Raw genomic sequence first — 7,850 nt, forward strand, 5'->3', positions numbered from 1 at the left:
ACATCTCTACTGATCACGTTTTTCTTCGCAACTGGATCCCAGAACTTGAATCATTTGACACCTTTCTTGTAACCCAGAAAAATGCACTCATTCGATTTTACATCAAGTTTGGATCTCTCATCAGCAGGTACATATACATAAGCAAGACACCCAAAAATTCGTAAGTGATCAAAAGTAACATCATGAGCAGTCCATACCTCTTCTGCAACTTTCCCAGCCAATGATGCCCTTGGCGATCTATTGATAAGATAACACGCCATGTTAACAGCCTCAGCCCAGAAGTCAAATTCAACTTCATATCTTTCAATTTAACCCTTGACAAGTCAAATTCAACTTCAAAATCTATTAACTCCTTTTATTTCACTAATTCACTTAAAAACTCTTCATATTTGATCCTTCATAACTCATCCATTTTGAAGTTTCGACATACTTTAATCTCTAAATAATCCTTCTTAGCACCCCAAGAATCAAAACTAAGCTTAAAACTTAAGAATTAACCAACTGAAATTAAGCTTACCTTTGCTTGAGCTCTCGCGTGGAGGAGGAAGAAGAAGGGAGAAGAGTTTCTAGATAACTCTCCCCACAAGTTTATCTCTTTATTAAGAGATAAAATACTTATCTTTAGATAACAAAGACCATTTTTCCCTTAATCTCTTTTAATAATTACTAATAATTTTCAGGAAATGTCTCCACATAAATCATTGAACTATTCAACTTTTCTACTTTTATCCCCAAATTCCTAAATTTTACAATTTAGTCACTAACCCAGTATTGAGGATGTTACAAATCTCCCATCATTTTAAGAACATATCTTTTAATGTTCTTATATTGCTTTCACAATTTTATTCCTTACGCAATTGTAACTAATGATTTACCTTCAATTTCCAAATAACTCAATCCATTTCGATCTTTTCTCTTCTTTGGTTATACACTTACTTTTGACCGTTGAAAATCAATTTCCAACCAATGACTTACTTTTGCCTCCATTCTCATCACTTTATATCATAAATCAATCTATTTCTTCATTAATCTCTAATTATCTTATAACAATAACTCAAACTCTTATTCCATTATTATTTGACCAAAGCACAACCTTAACTCTTCTTCAAATTTGATTAAACATGCATTTTACAAAATCAAACAATCTTTTCACATCACCTTGCACACTTTTCTTACTTCTATAATAAACTTATCGTCTACTCATCCATATAACTTTTATCATATCTATCCTTTAAACTCAATTCTTTTCATTCTTTATTCATTCCAAATCAAAATCTCCTTATACACAAATCGTATATTTCCTTTCATTTTCACACATTCTTGCCCTATCACCTATACTCATCTCTGTGTATCAATCTTCATTGCATCCTCGTAACTTTGATAACTCAATTTACGTATAAAAAACTTTATTCTTTACCATCTCTTATTCATGTATTTCCTTGTCTACATCATATCTATATGATCAAAACCATATCTAAATCCACATCATAATTGATTAACTCAACTTTATATTTTCTTGCAATCTTATAACTCTATCACCTTTACTCTGACAGCTAGTCAACAACATCTATTCAATCTAGAGAACATGCCCTAATTAACCAATCATATCCTCCAACCTTTCATCATTTCTAAATTCTTATCTGTACTTTAAGGCACATGATCTTTTCATATTACTTTATACTTCTCTTTTAATTATTATTTTCCCTGAAACATAAGAATCGTTATTTCCTTCACTATATCACATTCATATGATTAACACATTTTTCATCGTGTAATCTTGTTAGCCAACGCTAACTCTTTCTTCTAGAGTACAAACCCTTATTATTCCCACATTCTTGCTTATACACAGTACTACCCCTTGGTTTCCTATCCATAACTCTGATTTTATTCATCTTATAAACGTATCACTGATGCACTTATTCTTGAATCCTTTTTCAAATTCTAACCACATCACTTGATCTTTTAACATTCTTATGGTGATATTTGTTCACCATATTCTATATTATCCACGTAATAACGAACTTCTCAATTTAATTTCTCCATTTTGAAGAAATGAACACCTTCTAGCATTATCTTAATATCATTTATTTAAAGGTCTATAACAGTAGAACCTTCCTCAAATTCAAACTTGAGCTCGGGTGCTCATAACTCTTTTAACTATTTCGATACATTCGTTCTATGAATTAACGAAGTATATAATTGAAAACGTATTGGAACATCTTTCAACATCATGATTCACTCTCTAATCATATACAGGCATTCCCTGAGGTTTTCGCTCTTCTCCCTGCCTGGCCAGGGCAGGTGAATGCTATTACCTTCATGTCTATCGCCTTGTGCTTCACTTTGGAAGCTCTCATAGATTTATGTGCTCATATTATTTCTTCTATCACATATCACGTGTGTATATGATCATCCAATTCATATTATATAACATATGTCATTTGCATATGTTCACATATCTTCTATCATATCATATAAACACATATATCTCATAAATCATTCTTAAGTATTTACTTATCTTATATAACATAACAATTTAACTTATTAACAAGATAGCACACTCATTACCCTATCAGATCAGAAAATTTTCCACTTTGTGTTGGCAAGTGTATTTTTTTAAAACACTTTTTGACTTCGTTTTTAGCCTAGAATCGGCTAAACCTTAGCTCTGATACCATTAAATGTAACACCCCCAACCCGAATTCGACCTTGATCTGATTTTAAGGTGTCACATTGACTTTTTAAAACATTTACTTGTATAAAATAGTGAGTAATTTAAAAACTTTTATAACATAGAACTTATTCAAAACGTTTACAGAAATATTTAGAGCTTATACAATTCAAATCTTTTAAATACATGCAAACTAGACTTTTATACCATAAAATACATTTAAATCATCTATTTTCTGATCTGAAACTTTGTAAGGAAAAATGCTGACCTGACTTGCACCTCAAAAATCCATAAGCTTGTAAGAACCTGCGTGTGAAACACACGCTAAGTCTATAACTTAGTGAGGCGAATAAATATATAATGTAAACTCTAACTTGTAATCATGCAGGAACAACTATTATGATCATATCATATACATCATATCAAATCATCTCACTCATATGCTTTTCATATAACAATTACATACATCTCATCATTTATATTTTTATCATGCTCCTATACTATTCTACTTCATATCTCTTATTTCTTATTCATATGATCTTTTATATTCATATTCTCTAACTTATAACAAATTCTTATATCATCATACATAAGTCATTTATACTCACTCACATATACATCAACATCTATTCCTGTAACAGATACAATAACCCATATCACACATATATCATATCATGTAATTCATATACATATATCACATACATTGATTTCATAATTATCTCTTTATTAGCCCATGTACACATGTGAGAACTATAGATATGTGAGTCTATAGAGGTTGTGCACTAATATTGTCACCACAATTCGTATAAATGCACCGAAGTGCCACGTAGAATTGCACCGTAGTGCCGCGTAGAAATGCACCGAAGTGCCATATAAGGTTGTCCCTATGGACCTCGTAGAAAATTCCTTAAGAATCATATAAATATGCCAATGATCAAGTATGTGTCTCAAAAGACCTCACACATGTTCCAAAGAATACATATATGTCCCGAAGGACCACGTAGACCCTCGACTCTTGGCATGCCAACTATACCCCTAGCTCTCATGACACATAACATGGGCATTATTTTCATGTCATTTCATATTCACACATTCCTAACACTTATCTCTTATCGCATGTTTGATCTCTTATAATCATGTAATCACATAGATATTGTCATTTCTTGTGAAATCATACATATCATGTAAGACATATCAGACATGTACACACAAATCACTTCCATATAATTCACATGATTTATTATCTCGTAGATCATATCACATTTTCATAATTTCTATCAACTTTTCATGTTATTTCACATTTCTTGTATCCTATTCTTATGACTTCTCATAGATATATATTATTTATAAACTTGCATTCCCATGATTTATAATCTTCTCTTAATCAAATATCTCATATTTAGTAACATATATCATATAGGTATATACTAACTTATATAATTTCCTATAGCTTATTCTTTCTTTTCTTATATTCACCTAAATCATGTAACCTATGTCATACTTATAAACACATATCACTTCTATTATTCCTCTTATATATCAATATAATCTCTTTACTTAGTTCAGTTCCACATAGCTCCTATAATGTTTCTCATATGCCTTCATAGATATTTACCATCTACCTCATACCTTAGTTTCATTTAGCCCATGAAATGTTTACCATATAACTTATTTTACTTATTCATATAATCACTTATGTCTATGCATCCTAACTTAATTATTATTCTCATAGAGTTTTATAACCTTTCTCATGTACTCACTTATACCATATAGTATAATTTATACTTGGTCCTCTTATGCTCACATATTCATTTCTTTCCTTATGTCTTTCTCACATAACTTATCACATATGCAAGTCTTCTAATAAATTATCATCAAAAGTTCCTAATATATATATATATATATTATTCTCATATTGTTCTTAGGTCAATGTTATTTAAATTATCCCACTTTTCCTTTCATCCTTTAAGTTGATTATACCAATTCTCTTATATCTAACTCAAGTAATTTATGTCTTGTTTTATGTCTTATGCCACATTCTCTTTTTATCAAATAAGTAATTTGTATTTTACATAGTTCATGATCCTATAACTTATATCCCCATTTCATATAGCTCGTATAACATTTTTCCTATAATACCTAAATCATTTCCATATAACACAGATCATATAAATTTATACCACATAACATGTAATACAAACAAAACATATTCACGAAATATCAAGCATAATTATACTTCTAATCATACACTCATATATTCAACATATTGGAAACAGACTTGTCGCAAGTCCAATTTCCATATACAATATGCATATTCTAATAATATGCACTCACCTTGGCCTCACTAAGTTCCAATCCAGTTTTATAATTTCCTCTCTTGCGATCGAATCATAACTTGATAATCATTCCGGGACTTGTTCGTGCTCAATATCTATACAATCATTCATTGATACATATTAGTATCCAATTGATATACACTAATCTATCATTTCTTAGACCAAAAGAAATGTCTATTTCAATTTCCCCTTGAAGGGCATCGATGCATTCTACAGTGCATCGATGCATTCTTTAACATGTTCATCGATGCACTACCCATGCATCGATACACAAATTACCTTCGATGTTTTCATTTTAAAGGGATGCATCGATGCACTCCTTATGCATCAATGCACCAATTGCATTCAATGTTTCTTCTTTAAAGAGTGCATCGATGCACATTCAATGTGCATCGATACACCTTGCCCAGAATTTGCATTTTAAGCCCGAAAATCCATTTACTTCAACTCAAATGCTTTATATTTCATCCCCTTTCAAATTCCTAACTTATATATACATGTTTAAACTCATTTATATTCATTTACCTTTTCTTGAACCTTAATATCCTCTCATCTTTATTAACTTCAAGAATGATACCAGATTTTCAACATGTTTTAAAACTCATTTTATCACTTCATATCTCTCAATTTAACCCTTGACAAGTTAAATTCAACTTCAAAATCTATTAACTCCTATTTCACTAATTCACTTAAAAACTCTTCATATTTGATCCTTCATAACTCATCCATTTTGAAGTTTCAACATACTTTAATCTTTAAATAATCCTTCTTAGTACCCCAAGAATCAAAACTAAGCTTAAAACTTAAGAATTAACCAACTGAAATTAAGCTTACTTTTTCTTGAGCTCTCACGTGGAGGAGGAAGAAGAAGGGAGAAGAGTTTCCAGATAACTTTCCCCACAAGTTTATCTATTTATTAAGAGATAAGATAATTATCTTTAGATAACAAAGACCATTTTGCCCTTAATATCCTTTAATAATTACTAATAACTTTCAGGAAATATCTCCACATAAATCATTGAACTATTCAACTTTTCTACTTTTATCCCCAAATTCCTAAACTTTACAATTTAGTCACTAACCCAGTATTGAAGATGTTACACCAAACATCTGTCAATTGAGTCGTTGAAATATAGAGCATATCACCCTCGCTGCAATCAGAATTGTCATCCTCGACCATATTCACAGACTTGGATGAGTCATCATACTTCTCATCAGTCTACTTTTTCAACTTCGGACAGTCTCGCTTCATATGTCCCGCCTCCTTGCACTTGTAACAATGAATTGTCTTCTTGTCGCTGGATTTGGATATGGAATTTTGCTTCTCATACCCTTCCTTCTCTAGCTTCCGTCCACGATCTTGTTTACCCTTGACATATAAACTATCAGCTTGAGAGCTTTCCCCTGCATTCTGTTTCTGCTGGTTGTGAGCCAACAAGGCTGCAGTAATCTCCTCAACTTTGATAGTCTCTTTCTCATGTGTAAGAGTAGTCACCATGTGTTCGTAAGAGGGAGACAACGAACATAATAAAATCATCGCTTTGTCTTCATCCTTAATTTTCACATCAAGCCGAGCCAAATCAAAAAAGATTTGATTGAAGACATTCACGTGTTGCGTCAAATCATGATCGTCCTGCATCTTCAGCCCATACAACTGGTGCTTGAGATACAATTTAGTCGTTAAGGATTTCGACATAAACTGACTTTCCAATTTCTTCCAAATTTCATCTGGAGACGACAGATGCATGACGTGATACATGACCTCGTCCGCCAAACATAACCATATGATTCCTGCCGCTCGCTGTTGCAATTCTTCCCAATCTTTCTCCTCCATCGACATAGGCTTTGTAAGTTGCAAAGCCTTCAGGATCCCTTGCTGCACCAACAGATCATTCGCCCTTGTTTGCCATAATCCGAAGTTAACCTGACCATCTAATTTCGCAACTTTAAATTTTGCTCCTGACATCTGATACCAATTGTTAAAGAATCGGGTAAATAAAAATGAAAGAACACAAGAATTTTAACGAGGTTCAACAATATGCTTATGTCCTCGGTTTCTAGGCGGCGCTAGAAGTTTTATTCAATGTCTCATAGGTTTAGGTTATATCAATATTTATAATAGATAAATCTGGTACATAATTATAAAATTAACCCTTGTACCGTACCGCGGGGCTGCGCCCCCGCACCCCAACCCACATAATCGTAACCCCATCCCTGTCCTCTTTATCGGTATATTTATGAGTCATACCTAACAATTAGTAATTATTTAATGATTAAATAAAGATTTAGCTGAGATTTGATTAATTTATAACAAAATGATTAAAGCTTTGACCAACCATAATAAAATAAAATATTATTATTCCTCAAGGTAAGAAGAATTAAGAGAATGAATCAAGTGACTTTAGTAGTAATTGCGATTGTAAATGGATCGAGTTTAAATGAAAATGATTGTGCTTGTTTGTTTGTTTTTAAAGGTATTCATGTTCGATTCATGTTCATTTAAAATTTTAATATCATGTTTGTGTTCGTTTATTTATTTTTTATGATGTTCATTATTTTAGTGTTCGTGAACATATTTATTTATATGTTTACGAACACGTTCATTTGGAAGCTAAAAATGATGATGCTCGTTGTGAAAACAAACAAAGAAGATATTTACTCTCATAATTCATTCATACTTTCAACGTTTACACAGTGGCCATTATTAGATAGAAGAAGATATACAACTGTCTAAGGTAAAGTCATAATAACCATCTAACAGAATACGGCTCAGTAACAATTATAACAACATTCTCTTTCTTTCTCTCTCATGATAACAGCTCATGCAACTCCATACTCCTTGT

This window comes from Hibiscus syriacus, unplaced genomic scaffold (assembly GCF_006381635.1).
Source record: "Hibiscus syriacus cultivar Baekdansim isolate YM2019G1 unplaced genomic scaffold, ASM638163v2 tig00111097_pilon, whole genome shotgun sequence".
Taxonomy (NCBI): domain Eukaryota; kingdom Viridiplantae; phylum Streptophyta; class Magnoliopsida; order Malvales; family Malvaceae; genus Hibiscus; species Hibiscus syriacus.